Source organism: Pelophylax lessonae, assembly GCF_965119305.1.
Source record: "Pelophylax lessonae genome assembly, chromosome: 11".
NCBI lineage: Eukaryota > Metazoa > Chordata > Amphibia > Anura > Ranidae > Pelophylax > Pelophylax lessonae.
In genome coordinates this window covers 182,193,245-182,213,022 of record NC_138778.1, presented here as the reverse complement: position 1 = coordinate 182,213,022, position 19,778 = coordinate 182,193,245, and the positions used below count along the sequence as shown (strand labels likewise).

The window sequence follows — 19,778 nt, the reverse complement described above, 5'->3', positions numbered from 1 at the left end:
GCTGATCTCTCTCTTACCCTCATCTGGCTGCTGGGATGATATTTCTCTGGTACTGTCTCCCAGGTGTACAGATCTTTGCTGGGGAGGGAACAGTTTCCTTCACTCCCAGACTTGATCTGCCACTGGGGAGAGGAGCCAGTTGCTCCATCTACCAGACTCCTGCTGTGGGAGTACCTACACTGCTGTTGAGGAGGGAGGACCAACACTTCCTCTCCCTTCTCCCCCTGGATCCTGATCTGCTGCTGGGGAGTGACCGCTCCTTCTCACCCTGGGCCTCCAGGACTGCTGCAGGTGTGGGGCAAAGGTCTTGGACCCTCTTTCCAGTTGCCAGCACTTCAGCTGGAGAAGTTTGTTGTAACTCCACAGATGCTGCTGGCAGGAAATCCCATGTCCCTGTCAGTGGTGTGGGAGAAAGGCTGAAGCTGCGGTTGGTGCTGTTCAAAGCTCAGTGATGTAAAGTCAGTGGCCTTGCATAAATTCTCCAGGGCCACCGATTGTTGAAGGCAGAGGTCAGCAGCACTATGCCTTGATGCCATCTCTTCTGCTAGAGGTTCACAGGGTAGTCCCTCAGCAGAAAAATCTTAAATTCCTAGTTTCTGGAATTCCTGAAAATCCAGGGCACAGGCTGGCAGCACTTGAGCCCAGTGCCTTGGCAGTTGACTCAATCCATAGGTGCTGGGGGCATACTGTTGAGCTTTAGCGAACAGTTTTTTTTTTTTATATGCTTATTCCCGCTCCCATTCTTGTGCAACTATAAAGTCCCACGTCCCCTCTCAATCTGAGCTCACTGGGAAGTTCCAACTCTGTAAAATCTTGGATGTCCTCCCATCTACACTCTGCTGCACTACCTAAATGTGGATCCTCCTGAAGCATCTCAAATATCAATCTGGGGCCGCTGTAGTCATAGCCTTCTATGGGATATCTGTTTTTAATCCATGGACACACTTGGGTAGCATACCATTGCAGTGCCCGGTAACCATCATTCAGCACATTTCCGTCTGAACCAGCCTTTCCAGCTCCATAAGCCATTCCTCCCAAGGATGCTCTTTTAGGAATGGTATACGCAAGTCCAACTGGAGTCAGCACCAATCCATGGACGTAGGGAGGACCTGTCCTCAAAAAGCCTGCCCTCATCCAGAGCTCCCGGCAAATCGCATCATTCAATTCCAGTATTGTCCTGGGCAGAACCAGGCTCTCTGTACTTGGCGAACATCTTTTGCATTTGCACCTGAACTCTGCTTCCATGGCAACCAGCTCCTGGAAAGCTTCTTCCATATATCACCTGACACTGGGTCTCGGTGGTTTGGACTGCTACTAGGGAGGAAGCAGATCCCGTTGACGCCAACCAAATGTGATGGAACAGCTTGGTACAGCGATTATGTGCTTCTTTCTGTCAAACAGTGCCTCTTGCCCTTCAAATTGTTACAGCAGACCAAGAGCTAATACCAGCCACGTTACCTCAGTTATCATACATAAACAAGATGTTGAGTTAAACTCCAGAAAAGGAATGACTTTATTGAGCAGAACAGAAAGATTTTACACATTTCAAAAGTAGGTCAGTCACCACGTGAACAATAAAACCAATTATTTACCAAAAACATCACACATTGGTTTAGATATTGTGACAGGAAGTCAGGTAAATCTGTGGATGTAGTCACAGACAGGAGATACATTTCCACCTGGTTTTGAAAATTCACCAATTACTATAGGGTGTCGGCTGCAAAGGCAGCAGGAAAGGTAGCCAGGATGGCTTAAGGAAGTTGAAAGGCCTTCAGCTGTTCGGAATGAGGAAGTTAAGGCCTCTATAATTTGTCCAAAGGAAGTCTATTGATTGCTGCCTCCTGAAGCTGTGTGAGCTGGAGAGAGGAGGACAGTCAGATGTGTGCCTCCCGACGCTGTGTGAGCATGGGAGAAGACCACCTGAAGTGATGTGCGCTGAGGAGGGTAAAAAGTGTGAAGACTACTCAAGGTGAGGTCTGGGATTGTTTGCTATGTGAAGAGACAAGCAAAGGAAGGGTTGCTATGTGAAGAGACAAACAAAAAGGGACATGTTCAATGTGAAGAGGAAAAGGGACATGTTCAATGGACATTTATGTAAAGAGAAAAAAAAAAAAAAAAAACTACTTGTTTTAAAAAAAGTTTTCGATGAACTTTGTCTGGTGCATGAGACTGCACAAACTGTGTGTGCAGGAAAGGAGATCCTGCAAGAGAGAGAAAAATGACTAGTTTTAAAGAGGCAGTGGTCTCAAAATTTTTTGCTGGACTGAAAAATTTATTGTGCAGTAATTGAAGATGGGGCGGTCAAAACGCCTGAAAGATGCAAAGATAGCTGAAATGAGAGACCGGATTCTATGGATGGAGGGGATGTTACCGCCTGAACGAGCCCCATCCATGCCTGAACAGAATCTGCTAAAGAGAAAGGTTGTTGTCCCTAGCAACACTGAGGCAAATGCAGCTCAACAGCAGGCAAATGCGGATTTTCAGCGGAGCTTTGCAGCTCAACAAAAGGCTCACCAAGAGAGCATGGCAGGCTGGAAACCGAGACGCCAGCAGCAAATGGAGGCCATCGGTTTGGAGGAAACCGAGTATGTGTGCAGGGCTGAGTTGGATGCCTTGCAACGGAAAATGGAAGAAAAGGAACAAGCCTTGGAATTGCTTAGGATGGAGCATAGAAACGTGCAGGCTCAGGTGTTACAGTGGGAAGAATCCACTGTTCTTTTTTCCGAGTTGCAAAAACATAGAGAGACTATAATGGAAAAAGATACCATCCTTATGGAAAAGGAAATTGTAATTCAGACTTTGCAGAAGCAAAGTAAGGGTGATATGTTGGAGTTGCGTAATCAGCTGGAAAAAAGTCTTCAGTCTTTGGAAGCTACAAAAATAGACCTGCAGGGGGTGCAGGAACAGAATGTCTCTCTGAAAACGACATGGTCTCTCAGCGACAAGGAGAAAAATGAGAGAGAGGCTAAATTACTGAGTACTGTGTATGAGCTCACCACTTTGAGCAATGTGGTAGATGAATTGCGTACGGACTGTGAAAGTTGGAAAGAGGAAGCCCAACGTGTCCAGCAGCAGCTAAAGAAGAAAGAAGCCTGTGTGGCAGAATTACATTCTCATTCCAAGAAGCTAGCCAATGAGGTGAAGGTGCTTATGCAGGGAAAAGGAGATTCTGAACACAAGTGAAAAAAAGTAGAGGCACAGCTGCAGGAATCGCAAGTCAAGGTGTCAGAAGGTGACCGATTGTGTGCTAAGCTGTCAGAGAAGGCAAACCGACTGCAGGTTGAGTTGGACAATGTCACAAATCAGCTTTCTCAAGCAGACAGCAAATCTAGAGAAATTGCCAACGATTTCTCTATCATGGAATCGCAGATGCAAGACACTCAGGTACTCTTACAGGAAGAGAGGTGTCAAAGGCTGAGTTTTAGCACAAAACTCAAACAAATGGAAGATGAGAAAAATGGCTTCCTAGAACAATTAAAAAGGAGGAGGAAGCAAAGAAAAACCTATCAGAGCAAGTCGCAACATTGCAAGCTCAGATAGCGGATATGAAAAAACGCATGGAAGAAAGCATTGGTTCATTAGAGAATGTTGAAAACGTGGAAAAGAAGTTTGATCAGATGCTTGGTGAGGAGAAGACTGTCTGCAAAATATGCAGAAGAACGCGACCGTGCAGAAACGGAGGCGCATGATAAAGAGAGCAAAGCCCTGTTCTTGGCTCGCTCCTTGGAGGAAGCTCTAGAGTGTAAGGTTGAACTAGAAAGAGTTAACAAACAGCTGTGTACAGAAATTGAAGATTTGGTCAGCTCCAAGGATGATGTTGGAAAAAGCGTTCATGAGCTAGAAAAGTCTAAGCGAGCCTTAGCACAGCAAGTGGAAGAGATGAAGATTCAGTTGGAAGAACTTGAAGAGGAATTACAGGCAACAGAGGATCTGTCCCAAAGAGGGGATAGTGTGCCTGATGCAGTTTTTAAAAGGATCAGTGTTTTGGGGTCTGTCCTGAGTGAGCCTCAGAAATGTGATGACATGTGGCTTGAATCACCCCTTTGGAATAAACCGTTCCTTCAAAAACTTCAAGCACTGGAAAATGTATCATTAGAACTTCAGCAAACAAAGGAGCTGTGTAAGAAATGTGATGATTTCTCAGTTCAGGCTGAAAACCTAGTGGAGAAAACTAAGGCAAGTGATATAAAGCTAGGAGAAAAAAGCAAACACCCCCTAGTGGAGAAAACTAAGGCTGTTGGTGAAAACGTGAAGCAAATGAATAAGTGCCTTTCAGGGAATATTTCCAAAATGGAACTGGTGAAAGACAGGTGGCAGAAGTTTGATTGTGATCTTGAGATGCATTCCATGTGGAGTTCAGATAGAGAAAAGGAACTAGGTGACCTTGAGCGGTCAAATAGTTCAGCAGATATGCAATTCAACCAAATCAAGGAAAAATACTAAAGGAGCTACAAGGGAAAAGTAGTGCAATAGCAGAAAGTGCATTGAAGAAACCTGTAATAGACTGTGTTGTTGCCTTTGACCCATATGTTGGTGGAAGGAAAGTTGATGATGTCGCTGGAAAAATGAACAGGGGTCACTTTGAAGAAATGTGTGACAGCCTGTTGTCGCAAATGGAAGGCCTTCTGCACAGCATCTTAGAGCAAGCTAAGCTCAAGAAGGCATTTCTTGGAACAAAGCCAAGTGAAGCAGAGGTTCTCAAAGTTTTGTGGAAATCATTTATTGATTGCAGAGAGAGGCGGCTCAAGAATGTTGAAGACTTTAAGACTAGCACAATTGAGTTGCCTATGGATCACGGTCCTCGGTGGATAGGACAGATGGTTATGCAGGACAAACCTGAGAAGGAGCAAAATGATGCCAAAAATGCAGTTGAAGAATGTGTATATGAGATGAGGGACAAGTTGTCTGACATTTATGAGAAATCTGTCAATGAAGATGACAGAAACAGTTTCATTCTGAAGCTTGAAGATACAGAGAATTGGCTATATGAAGATGGAGAGGATCAGCCAAAATAAGTGTGTATAGACAAGCTAACGGACTTAAAGAAAGAGCCACCCCTACAAGCATTTCAACAAAGGTTAGCAGTTGTTAATGAGCCGGGGAGGGAAATAAATTCATATCAGCATGAAAGAGTGGCTGAATGAAAAAGCAAAGCAGATTGCTCAGAAGGATGTATCTCTGGCAGCTGAAGCAGACAAAGAATCGAATGGACTGAACATAACTTGGGAAGATACTAGGAGGCTTATCAGTGAGAGTCAAGAGAGGTGCCTGACACATGCGTGCCTGGAAAACTGTGTCCCAACCCTAGGGTTGAAACAAGAGGGGGGGGGGGGGTATGTGACAGGAAGTCAGGTAAATCTGTGGATGTAGTCACAGACAGGAGATACATTTCCACCTGGTTTAGAAAATAGGGTGTCGGCTGCAAAGGCAGCAGTAAAGGTAGCCAGGAGGGCTTAAGGAAGTTGAAAGGCCTTCAGCTGTTCGGAATGAGGAAGTTAAGGCCTCTATAATTTGTCCAAAGGAAGTCCATTGATTGCTGCCTCCTGACGCTGTGTGAGCTGGGGAGAGGAGGACAGTCAGATGTGTGCCTCCCGACGCTGTGTGAAGCCTGGGAGAAGGATTGCTGACTCCTGACGCTGTGTGAAGCTGGGGAGAGGAGGACAGTCAGATGTGTGCCTCCCGACGCTGTGTGAGCATGGGAGAAGACCTCCTGAAGCAATGTGTGCTGGGGAGGGTAAAAAGTGTGAAGACTACTCAAGGTGAGGTCTGGGATTGTTTGCTATGTGAAGAGACAAGCAAAGGAAGGGTTGCTATGTGAAGAGACAAACAAAGGGACATGTTCAATGTGAAGAGGAAAAGGGACATGTTCAATGGACATTTGTTATGTGAAGAGAAAATAAATGGACTATTGAGTGTCTGCTGTAGGATCAGCAAAGTTTGCCCAACAGTAGGTTGGAGACAGACTCCGTAGGTAGGTTCCTGTATGTGAGAAGGTAGCCGCCCACAGTGGCAAGGATTTATTTTGGGTTTTATTTTTATTTTGATGTTTTTGAGGCTTGCACTTGTGTGAAGAAAATTGCATGAATAAACCAAACTGTTGTTTGCAACCACTTCTCGGCTATCTCCCTGTGTAACGAATCCCCCCAAGGGGGCATCCACGCCCGCCACCGAGCTAATCAATCCCACAATATGTTAGAGCTGACACAAGGTTAATCCCATTATAAGAACTCCAAGAGTTCAGGCCTGTACAGAAGATAAGAAAATCAGAAGTAAAATTTCTGCCGATTTTCGGATCATTAGTATAGAGCTTTCGACAGCGGATAACAAATTTTTGGATGACAAAAACTGGATGTGCAGGCTATACATTTTTATTGTACCTGAACACAACGTCCACTTTAAATTTAATTAGTACAGTTTTCGTCCCCCCAAAAAAACAAAAAAAAAAAAAAAACGTATGAGCAAGACTTCGCATGCTCTGAAACGAAAGAATACATACAAAACAATTCAACACATGATATGACTTCTAAAGTCGAATTCTGTCATACGAGAATTTTTGTATGAAAGTAACCTCTTCGATAGGAGACTAAAGGCCCGTACACACGTACCGATCGTCGGCATACAAACGTCGGTGGACGAAGGATCTGCCGATTGTACGCGTGTTAGTATGGTGCCTCCAACAGATGTCTGCGCACAATCCGCGGACAAAAGTCTTTCTTGCAAACATGAAAATATTTGTATGCCGACACCAGAACGGACGATTGTTCGCCTGTCAGTACACAATTCGGCCGACAGACCGCAGATTTGCAAGACTGGGCATGCTCAGAAAATAGAAAACACAGGGAAAGTTAACCATTACATGACATCACTTCTGCAGTCGGCGGACAAAATTCTTGTGCTGTCCTTGTGCTGTCTTTGCACTTTTCAGCAGACACCGACATCCCGGGGAGAAAAGAGGAACATTTGTAAGCCGACCATCGGTACGTGTGTACGGGGCTTTAGGAGACTAGTATGCAACAAAGAACAGACGAAAATTTGTGTATGAGGCTGTAGTCAAATTAGCCAACAGACAGAAAAAAAAAAATAAAATATATAGGTGAATAGAAATTCACACCTAGACAATGCTTTGATTTATCAGGAATCCCAGACTGTCTGGCAACAGTACTCACAAAGACCCAGGGCTGTCCAAATCTCATTAACCAGCTTTGTTTTCACATACATCTGCTTATGGAGTTTAAAGTTGTTAGAAACCATCATGGCTTCCTTGACTGTTAAATGTAATAATGCCCTCTTGCATTATACAACAGTACATCATCCTAAATGCTTGTAGCTGCCTTGAATGCCAGGTCCTATAGTTAGTAGACAAGAGGCCAACCCTGCGGTCCCCTCCAAAAGCCCCTGTCCTGGTTGGGTCTGTCACAAATGTGTATCAAACTATTTAAATGTTGTATCTTTTAGGCCTCATGCACACTTGAGTGTTTGCTCAGCTCCTCTGAACACCTTTTCTGCTGGCAAGAGAAAAGCCACATTTAAAAAAAATGCAGTAAAAGCCTTGCATTGTACATACGTTTGTGCGCATTCACATGTTAATACATTCTATTGTCCAGAATTCTGAATTTTGCTAATTAACATGCATAGTTTCGTATATGCACGTTTATGAGCTTACTGTGTTTTTCTGCCCAAACGCCCCTCTTCTAATACATCTGTAACCACCTTTGTGTGCATGGACGCAGGGTAATATGGAGGAAAGTTTGGAGGCATTAAAAAAAAAAAAAAAAACACGCCAAGAGCCTCTAAAAGGGGAGGTTTTTACACCCAGTGCACATGATGCCTTCAAGATCATCTTCACCCTTTGTGTCTTTGTACTCCTGCCCCCTTACAGCCACTTCTTGGCTACATACAGTAGATGTGCCCCAGTGGCAGCTGCATGCCATTGCTCCTGATTCTGACAGTGGAGGACAAGGTCTTCACCCATGTGACTGGGGTGGTTAATTTACTAAGGCAGGCCATAGACTGCAAGTTTTTCCTACAACCATTGGTGGCCCCTGCTGGGAGAAGACAGAGATTATTGCTAGCGATAATCACAAGGGAATCCGGCAGGCTGGTTGTACCAAAGTTGATTGATCCATAAACTTGGTACATTCAGCCTGCCCACACACGGGTTAATTCTCAGATGGTTCCTGCTGAACTGACCGAGATTCGAACTGTCTATGGCTGGTCTTTAACTGGAGAGTGCAAAATCTGGTGCAGCTCTGCATAAAAACCAATCAGCTTACAGTTTTTGTCAAATCTTAATTGAACAAGCTGAAGTTAGAAGCAGATTTGGTACCGTGCACAGTTACAGCAGATTTTTCACTTTCCAGTTATAGTAAATCAATCACAGGGTGACAACTCAGGAGCAGAACTGAAGACAGACAGAATGTTGTCCCTCCATATATGCAAATGCCTGAACAAGGACCTTCATAGCAGGATTGCCAGGTATTATTTTAGTAAAAGTTGCAAAAAGACTTACCATGACTTTCTCATTTTCCAAATCCTCCATCACATTAGGCTCACTGTAAAAAGGTTACAACCTGACCATGTGATCCCTGTTCAATCAACATTGATCTACCAAAATCAACTGAATACTTTCCCAATCTATCTAACCAATCTGTATGCAATCCGGCAGAACCCTGCATTACATAGATGGTAGATAACAATCAGATTGTACAATCTCCTTTTATATGTGCGTGGTGAGTTTTTAGATTTGCCTGTGCAAAACTGATCAAGAGTGACTCTCAGTCATTTAGAGTTTGGTGAAATGTAAAGCGCTTCTAATACCTAAATGCATTATATACATCAGATCAAAAGGAGGGACAATGAGGAAGAAAAAGGGATTTGGTTCCAAAGAGACTGTTGGGAGCTATGGTGAAACACATAACTAGATTCCTGCAGATGTCAAAGGAATGGTTTTAATGAAAGATCAGAATGATTGAAGGATGTGTAGCCAGCTTTAAAGCATTACCAAAGGCAAAACTTTAGTGGAGATGGATTGGAACACCTGTCCGGATTATATTGCGGTCTGTGTCCTCATTAAGGAGATTCACCCTCTCTACCTCCTGTTTATTGGTATTGATGGTAAAAGAAAAAAAAAAAAAAAAAAAAAAAAAAAACACAAATTTTGGCTTTTCACCAAAACAGGAATAGAAAATAAATCTTTCAATAGGGACTAGCTCTGGTGACAATCCAAGATTCTCTCACCCTTGGAGGGATTTCCTCTCACTTCTGTTTTGAACAGGAAGTGAAGAAAGTGATCCCAATGGGACACAGATGGAAAAAAATAAAAAATAAAAAACACACCCTGACAGGGGTTATAAAAAAAACCCTCTCTTACTCTATCCAAAAGGCTATATATGGCCTTCAGGTTTTAAGGTGACCATACACTATGCTATCTGATTGAGTTTTAAAGTGACCATGTAATGTAAAGCTGGCCATATGCTAGTAGCCAGGTGCTCTGCTGGCTATGTCCACTATCCTGTTGCAGCTGCAATGACACATGGGAAATGTATTCTGGGAGGTGGCGGAAGTTCAGCTCCCTTACCCCCCCCCCCCCCCCCATCTCAGAAGGCTGTGGGACCATTCACAGTAAAGCTCGTCCTCGAGCTGCAAGGAGATGGCTGTGAAGCTGCAAGGAGTCACAGGCGGCTTCCCACAGTTAGGGTCCTTTCACAAGGGCTTTCTGCTAGGGTGACCACATTTCCTAACTGCCATTCAGGGACACTTACTTTCCCAAGTGCGTAATCGGCTGTCAAAAGCACCATACCAGCGATCCGTTCGCCGGACGAACTTTTGCTTCCGATTTCCCTATCGTGTGTATGGGCCATTACATGTGGCAAAACACGCAAATCTCCAAGCTTAAAATGTTGCATGAGCTACTTCATCCGGCTTTGTCGCACGAAGGGCCGGCCATTCAAATGAAAGGGCTGCCCCCTACACTCAGCGCAGAACACATGGAAATGTGCAGCACGATTTTGCATATATTTACAAAAACACTAAGGGCTCGATTGCACCAAAATCTCTGCGTTTGAACCCATTTTCAATAATCATTTTCTTCATTTCAACTTACAGCTGTTTGTGGGGCAGAACTATGCAGCACACTGTACTAAACAAACATGAATGCATTACAATGGTGTGAAGCTGGCCCATTAGAATACAATCATTTCTCCTGCATGTGTGTTCCTCCTGCATTTAAAATGTACCTGCATGCTGATGTCAATAAGCCCCAAGTGTGAGCCCAGCCAGGTAATGGGAGTACAGGAGACACCATACAGGCCCACCCCCTCCAGTGTGAACTCTCAGGCCACGCTGGGACTTGTAGTACAGGAGAATTACCTTCCTGATTTGGCCCAGGCAGAGTTGCTTGGCGTAAGCCAGACACTGGGGATCGGTGTGGAAGAGTCTGACTGGACGAACTTGTACCGGAGCCCCCCATACCCGGGCTACCCACCCGAGGTGGACACACAGTCTATGTAACCCGCTCATGTCAATGTCAGCCCGGTGATCACTGCTCTCCTCACAGCAACAACACTGCCGGCTAAGTCATCGGCCGGCGCCAGAGAAGCACGACTTTATTGTCATGGTGGGCTGACAGCAGCGGTCGGCGGCTCACGGGCTCAGATCATTCTGGGACACTCCATTGTCCCGGAATGAGGGTGAACCGGGACCCGGTACAGACTCTCCAAATGCGGGACTGTCCCGGGCGATCCGGGACACGTGGTCATCCTACTTTCTGCCCGGCGGACACAGTTTTGCTCAGCGGGGATCGACCCGCCAGCAGCAGGCAGACGACAGCTCCGTCTCCGCTTACTTTGCGGAGAGAGATCTGTCAGATCCCCGCTCTCCTCGGATCGGATGAAAATAGACAGACGTTTGGAAAATATGGTTTCCATCTGTCTGGATTTCATAGACCACATCAGAGCAGATATCAGCGGTTGTCAGCGGAGAGGTCACTGCTGACATCCGCTGCTCCATAGAGTTACATGGAGCATCCAAACAGGTCCACCTGAAAAACTGACAGGTGTAGCTGATTGGAAAGCCAGTGTGAAAGGGGCCTTAATGTGCCAGCACTGGGGACCTGAAAACCGGTGATGAACTGGCCGAGGTGGGCATCTGTTTTAATAAAAGTCAGTTTTTTGTAGCGGCTGATGTAATTTTTGCAGCGCTGACTGAAGCTCCTTTTTAAGTTACAGGTGTGAGCAACCTCCAACCAGGTGTGCTAGTGGGCACTGAGCAGCTTAAAGAGCCATGGCAGAACAGAGGACCCATCATTTCCAATGGGGGTAAGCATTACACAAAAAAAAAGTTGTTGGTTTGATTTTTCCGGTGGTTACTGGAGTCAAATTGGTGTTCACTTTTGTCCTCAAGAAAATTCTAAAGGAGCAGAATGGAGAAGGTTTTCTAAAAACACATTTCTAACAGTTAATGTTTTTTGTTTGGGAAATTCTATTCTATTAATTTCAAAATTGAATGCAAAGATTAAATTTAAATGTTAAAGTATTTTCAAAAGACATCTGCCAAGTCATCCAACGTACTGATGAGAACTTTTATATAAATGTGCGTTTGCAAATCCACTACCGTATGACCAGCTTCATAGGTCTTCACAATGAGTGCAGACTGAGGTGCTGTTTAGATCAGTCCTCGTATTGTATAGTTTGGGGGAGGTTAAAAGATTGTATGATCACCCTTAAGCCCCATACACATGGGCTGAATATCATACGCGGTCAATAGAAAGATTTGGCTGTGTGTATGGCAGCCTGTCCAACCAATTACACTCACTACATGTTACAATCTGATTGTACAATTTTCTATATACCTATGAACAACTATGTCATGCAAGGGTTTGCCTAAGTAGTAGATGGAGTGTTTTATATTACATACACTTGCTAAATCTTAAATTGATTGTACAAAGATTGTATGGTCAGATTGGAATGTGTATGGTAACCCTTAAGCCTAGTACACAGGGGCCCAATGTTGGTCGGTTCAATAGAACATTGGGCCCGTGTGTACGGCAATTGGGCCAGCTTCTGTCAAAAGCTCATGACCGAGAAAGGTCTGCCAACCGACTCCCCCTCAGCCAATTGCCACAGTGTTCTGGCCATCTGGGGTCCCCCTGTCGGAACACAATAGCTCAGCAGGGGACATCACTGTACTAACATCAGATTGTTAGTACAGCGGCTCTGACCTGAGCGGTCAGGTTTTTGTGTCCTTTTAATCGCCCGTTGGGTTGGAAAAAAAAAAAAAAAAAACCTAGTAGGGTGTACGAGGCTTTAGGCTGACCATACACTATACAATCTGATTGTACAATCTTCTTTGACTCCATCAAACTATGCAATATGAGCTCAAACCTAAACAATATATAATTAAACTAATATCAAATATGGCAAACCCTTGCACTACATAGTTAATGGTGAATCTAGAGTAGATTATACAATCAGATTGTATAGTGTGTAGTCAGCTTTAGGCCTCTTGCACCCTTGTTTTTTTTTTTTTTTTAAACGGAGCTAAAATGCAGTCCGTTAATTGTAATGTGCCAACACACACAGGCGCATAAACAAGCGCTGTGCGTTCTGTAGTAAAAAAATAAAAATAAATAAATATATATATTAAAAAAAAAAAAAAAAAAAAAAAAAAAAAAACAGCTTTTTTGGTAATTTACACCTTATGTAAACAAATGTGAGCAAATGCCCATTACCACACTGTGTGGAACAAGAACAGAGAATGCGTTTGCGCATTTGTGTGAAATTGAGTGAATGCATATACGTGAAATTGCGTGTAAATACATCAAAAAAATAGTCTGAAAAAGTTGATGCGCAAACAGGAGTATCATGTGCAAGAAGCCTTAGGCCGATCACACATTATACAATCAAACCTACTTTAGATCTTCCAACAATTATGTAGTGAAGGGACCGGCCCAATTTCATATTAGTTGAATTAATGGTTTAGGTTTGAGCTCATATTAAATAGTTTTGGCAAGTCAAAGCCCCCCTTTACACCAGAAAAACATTTTTCATGGGAACAAGCTGCACCATATTATCAGCATTCAAATCCTTAGGACACTAAACTTTGCACTCCTTTTGGCAATTTTGGGTGCGACTTGCATAGACCTGTCTATGAAGCTGCACAGAGGTCTTTCAAATGGGACCTGAAGTCGCACTGATATGCAGCTTTGACATTGTGCGAAGCATTGCATGTGAACAAGGGCAAGAGAGATTGCACAATTAGTTTGTATTGTGTACGGCTTGCTTTAGAGGTATGCTCACCACAAACACACACACTCTCATTGTACAGCCTCCTTAAAGAGGAGTCCCCCCCCCCCCCCAAAAAAACTAAAATGAAATGTCAACTACAGATACTGTATCAGAAAAAATGATTAGCGCAAATAGGCACTGTGACTCAGACTGGAGTTATATGGAATGGTATAAAGGCAGTCTATCCAAATGGATAAACCCATGAAAGTCAAGCCCACTTAACTACTTAAGCCCCAGCCCTATTTCAGACACTTTTTGTTTAAGTTAAAATCCGTATTTTTTCCTAGAAAACTACTTAGGGCTCTTTCACGCGGACGGTGCAATCAGATCCACCTGTCAGTTTTTTAGGCCGATCTGATCGGATCCTCCATGCAGCTCTATGGAGCAGCGGATGTCAGCGGTGACACCTCCGCTGACACCTGCTGCCATCCGCATCCGATCCTGTCCGTGAAATCCGGACAGATGGAAACCCTATTTTCCATCCGTCCTGGGGATCGGATCGGATGAGAGCGGGCAGGCGGTCCGCTCTCATCCGATTCCCCATAGAGAGCAGCGGGGGCTCTGACACCTCCCTCTCCCCACTGCAAGTGGAGACGGAGCCGTCATCCGCCGGCTCACCAGGGATCGCGGAACGATCCCCGCTGAGTAGCACGGATCTGCCTACGGAAGCGGACCGTGTGAAAGAGCCCTTAGAACCCCCAAACATTATATATATTTAAAAAAAAAAAAAAACCTGCAAGACAAAGGCATAATGAGCTAGTATGCATCACATACTAGCTCATTATGAATTACTTACCTTAGAACGAAGCCCCAACACGGACACCGTTGCGGGCGCTGACATGATCCCACAGTGTCTTTTCCGGGTTCGGCGGCTCCGGCGCTGTGATTGGCCGGAGCCGCGATGACGTCACTCCCGCGCATGCGCACAGGAGTGATTTTCTGGCAAGCTCCCGGCAAGGGAAGCTGAAGGTCCGCCGGACCTTCAGAGCGCATGCGCCACTCGCGTGAGCGGCTGCATGCACTGCAAATATCTCCTAAACCGTGCTGATTTAGGAGATATTAATTGTACCTACAGGTAAGCCTTATTATAGGCTTACCTGTAGGTAAAAGTTAAAAATAGCGGGATACTACCGCTTTAAACACCAGGGTCTGAGTGTTGTTGCTGACCATGTCCATCCCTTTATGACTACAGTGTCCCCATCTTCTGATGGCTCCTTCCAGCAGGATAATGCACCATGTCACAAAGCTCCAATCATCTCACCACTGGTTTCTTCACCATGACAATGAGGTCACTGTACTCTAATGGCCTCCACACTCACCAGATCTCATACAATGGAGCACCTTTAGGATGTGGTGGAAAGGGAGATTCACATCATGGATCTGCAGCAACTGTGTGAGGCTATCCTATCAATATGGACCAAAATCTCAGAGAAATGTTTCCAACACCTTGTTAAATCCATGCCATGAAGAATGAAAGCAGTTCTGAAGGCACCCCAGCCAGGTGTACCTAATAAAGTGTCCGGTGAGTGTGTGCTGTGATCTGCATACCCGGTCTAGTATGGTTCCCTATCGATCAGCTGTGTTTAGCCCTCCCCTGTCTCTGGTGAATGGAAGCTCTATAGATCCTCACTGTGGATAAATAAGGAGCTGGGTGTGACCTGTGTGGCCGTCTCATTAATAGATAATCAGTGGGTGGGCGTGGCCAGAGAACACGGCTTCTGCATGTGTAATGAGGCGGTGGGCGTGGTCTCCCAGTGTCGGCGGCTCTGTTCGGGCCGTGTATACGGAACCGAGAGATAAGGAGAGAGAGGAGGGCGAGGCTCCGGGGGGAGGGCTCAGGAGGAGGCGGCTGTCATACGGCCAGGGCCGGTTCCCGTTGTGCGGAGGGAGCCGGCCTGGGGGAAGAGGCAGGACCGAGCTGCCAGAAGAGACGGTGCAGGCTGAGACAGGTGAGAGCGAGCACCATTCTACACTGCATGGGTCACCATAGATCACACCTCTCCACTACTCACATTATACATCATACATGTATTCCTCTACAGCAAGGTACATGTCTCATCTGTACACACAGCCTCCTGCATCAAGGCACATGGAGCAATCTACTTCTCATGTATGATTGTACCCATAGGATACACTGCAATTCCATAGGATTGTACACAGCCCATAGGACTGGCTTTACTTCCATAGGATTGTACACAGCCCATAGGACAGGCTTTACTTCCATAGGATTGTACACAGCCCATAGGACTGGCTTTACTTCCATAGGATTGTACACAGCCCATAGGACAGGCTTTACTTCCATAGGATTGTACACAGCCCATAGGACAGGCTTTACTTCCATAGGATTGTACACAGCCCATAGGACTGGCTTTACTTCCATAGGATTGTACACAGCCCATAGGACAGGCTTTACTTCCATAGGATTGTACACAGCCCATAGGACAGGCTTTACTTCCATAGGATTGTACACAGCCCATAGGACAGGCTTTACTTCCATAGGATTGTACACAGCCCATAGGACAGGCTTTACTTCCATAGGATTGTACACAGCCCATAGGACAGGCTTTACTTCCATAGGATTGTACACAGCCCATAGGACAGGCTTTACTTCCATAGGATTGTACACAGCCCATAGGACAGGCTTTACTTCCATAGGATTGTACACAGCCCATAGGACTGGCTTTACTTCCATAGGATTGTACACAGCCCATAGGACAGGCTTTACTTCCATAGGATTGTACACAGCCCATAGGACAGGCTTTACTTCCATAGGATTGTACACAGCCCATAGGACAGGCTTTACTTCCATAGGATTGTACACAGCCCATAGGACAGGCTTTACTTCCATAGGATTGTACACAGCCCATAGGACTGGCTTTACTTCCATAGGATTGTACACAGCCCATAGGACAGGCTTTACTTCCATAGGATTGTACACAGCCCATAGGACAGGCTTTACTTCCATAGGATTGTACACAGCCCATAGGACAGGCTTTACTTCCATAGGATTGTACACAGCCCATAGGACTGGCTTTACTTCCATAGGATTGTACACAGCCCATAGGACTGGCTTTACTTCCATAGGATTGTACACAGCCCATAGGACAGGCTTTACTTCCATAGGATTGTACACAGCCCATAGGACAGGCTTTACTTCCATAGGATTGTACACAGCCCATAGGACAGGCTTTACTTCCATAGGATTGTACACAGCCCATAGGACTGGCTTTACTTCCATAGGATTGTACACAGCCCATAGGACTGGCTTTACTTCCATAGGATTGTACACAGCCCATAGGACAGGCTTTACTTCCATAGGATTGTACACAGCCCATAGGACCGGCTTTACTTCCATAGGATTGTACACAGACCATAGGACAGGCTTTACTTCCATAGGATTGTACACAGCCCATAGGACTGGCTTTACTTCCATAGGATTGTACACAGCCCATAGGACTGGCTTTACTTCCATAGGATTGTACACAACCCATAGGACTGGCTTTACTTCCATAGGATTGTACACAGCCCATAGGACTGGCTTTACTTCCATAGGATTGTACACAGCCCATAGGACAGGCTTTACTTCCATAGGATTGTACACAGCCCATAGGACTGGCTTTACTTCCATAGGATTGTACACAGCCCATAGGACTGGCTTTACTTCCATAGGATTGTACACAGCCCATAGGACAGGCTTTAATGCCATATGATTGTACACAACCCATAGGACAGGCTTTAATGCCATAGGATTGTACACAGCCCATAGGACAGGCTTTAATGCCATAGGATTGTACACAACCCATAGGACAGGCTTTCATGCCATATGATTGTACACAACCCATAGGACAGGCTTTCATGCCATATGATTGTACACAACCCATAGGACAGGCTTTAATGCCATATGATTGTACACAACCCATAGGACAGGCTTTCATGCCATATGATTGTACACAACCCATAGGACAGGCTTTAATGCCATATGATTGTACACAACCTATAGGACCGGCTTTAAAGCCATATGATTGTACACAACCTATAGGACAGGCTTGCAGTGTGGAAACCTGTGTGTGTGCAGGGTGAATAGCAGCAAATGTATTGCTGTCGGTGTATCATGCAGGAATGTGTTTCTTTGTAGGAAATGTTCAATTGCTTTGTTTGTTACAAAAAAATAAACATCATAGGAAATGTCTAGCATTTGTTACAATGTGCTACAAAGTGTAGGGCTGCTTTATGAATGTCAGTGGTCAGGGCTCTGCAGTGCTGTGTGTGGGGCTCTGCAGTATTCTGTATGACTGTTTTCCCTATGTGACATATCCACATGCAGTGACCTGCCTTACTGTGTGTCATTGTATGTTACATTTACCCAATTGGATGCAAAACTTTCTTCAGAAATAGTGTGGTTACACAAGGTCTGGGCAGAGGTACAGAAGATCATACATGAATCTCTTTCTAACCATGCACAGGTCATTGCAGATCAGGGATGTACAGAATCTAGATGCAGTGCGTTGTATTGGGTTCTTTTCTATAAAGAGGAGGAACTTGTGAGGCTGCGTGTGACAAGGAACATGTGTCAGAGTGTGTAGTATTCTGTGTCACCCTGCCGCCCTGGGAATCACTTGTAGGTTTTCATACTTGGATGGTATGGCCTGCATGTTTACACAGCGCTGTCAGCACTCAGCATTCTCCAGTTCCTGGATATGGCTATGTGAATGATAGTGCTAGCCAACACTTGGAGTCTAATGGATGGAGAACTTTGATGCAGTTTATTGTTTTCTATTTTTTTTTTTATGTATTGAACATTCAAATAATTATACAATGTGCGTGATGTATAAATGACACACAAATGCAACAAGTGGAAATGAATGTTTTGTCATTTTATATTGTATATTTTTTGTACGATGTTCATTATTTGTGACAATATCCAAATTCTTTTTTTTTTTTTTTGTACTTGTGAGCCTCTTAGTTTTCTTTACTGAATTCCTCGATATATGCTTTTTGTTACCTTTTTTCTGTGTACACTGTTCTAGTACAATGACCATTTTGTTTATTGAAATGGGTAGATTTTCAGGGTACTTTTGATCTTTACATTTCAGTCTTTCGGTTTTGAATTTGCTTGATTCTGCCAATATCTATATTAACCATCAGGGCCAAGTTATATCTGTGCCTTGTGGCAAGGCTCGCATTGTGGTGTCATTCATTCTCAAAAGCCCTCTCCCAACACGTGTTGCTATTTGTTAGGGCATTTTCATTACCCTGTATTTTTAAATTAGTGATGCTTCAAAAGCCCCTACAGGTCATACGTTTAGAGTTAACCATGAATGGTGGCCTGAGAATTATTGCTCTCACTCCAGCGTGCGTGGCAATATGTAACGTATATTGCAGGCAATGTTTTCGTCTGTAGGTGCCCCCTGATAGGTAACACTAACGCTTGTGTATGCATACACGTTGGGGGTCAGCTGAAACTTTTTTTTTTTTTTTTCACTTAAAGTTCTTATCACATAGGGGACAAAAATATACCTTCTTTTGCTGTCAGCCTCCTCCTGCTCTCAGACTCACTTTGCATGGTCCCACTGTTTGCTGGAATGTTACCCTCTTGCTTGCGCCCAAGATGAACTAGGGACTAGTGGGATTTGTAGCATGTATAGGGCAGTACAACAAAAATGCACTGCTTGTACCAAACAGGAGTAGGAGGGAAAAGGGACGTTCAGGATCTCACAGAAGACGTTACAAGGAGGCAGAAAAACACACTTAAGGCCCGTACACACGTACCGATCGTCGGCATACAAACGTCGGTGGACGAAGGATCTGCCGATTGTACGCGTGTTAGTATGGTGCCTCCGACAGATGTCTGCGCACAATCCGCGGACAAAAGTCTTTCGTGCAAACATGAAAATATTTGTATGCCGACACCAGAACGGACGATTGTTCGCCTGTCAGTACACAATTCGGCCGACAGACCGCAGATTTGCAAGACTGGGCATGCTCAGAAAATAGAAAACACAGGGAAAGTTAACCATTACATGACATCACTTCTGCAGTCGGCGGACAAAATTCTTGTGCTGTCCTTGTGCTGTCTTTGCACTTTTCAGCAGACACCGACATCCCGGGGAGAAAAGAGGAACATTTGTAAGCCGACCATCGGTACGTGTGTACGGGGCTTTAGGCTGGCCATACACTATACAATTTTCTTGTTCAACTTTCCTTTTAGATTTACTAAAACCATGTAATCTAGGGTCAAACCTAAACACTTTCCATTTGTATGCAGTCAGGCAGGCCCTTGCTCTACATAGTTATAGGTAAATCTAAAGGAAAATGAATAAGAAAATTGTATAGTGTATGGCCAGCCTAAGGCTAGGTTCACATCTATGTGGTCGATGCGGTTTTTCAGGCACGTTTTGTGGAGCTTTTTGGGTTTTTAACCCACATTTTTGCATGCAGTTCTCATGCATTTTTTCCTCCTCTTTAAACACACTGTGTATAGCTGGTTGCTAAGGA

At 44.6% G+C, this 19,778-nt stretch overlaps 1 protein-coding gene across 3 annotated transcripts in view; it reads left to right on the top strand.

The window, feature by feature from the left end:
* The first annotated feature begins 15,056 nt into the window (after nucleotides 1-15,056).
* The window catches only part of TANC2 (tetratricopeptide repeat, ankyrin repeat and coiled-coil containing 2), a 773,447-nt gene continuing 768,725 nt past the window's right edge, over nucleotides 15,057-19,778 (top strand). For all 3 annotated transcript variants that reach the window (XM_082271257.1, XM_082271262.1, XM_082271259.1), the window contains exon 1: nucleotides 15,057-15,232. The gene's annotated coding sequence lies outside the window, so the exon portion shown is untranslated. The remainder of the gene's footprint in view (nucleotides 15,233-19,778) is intronic.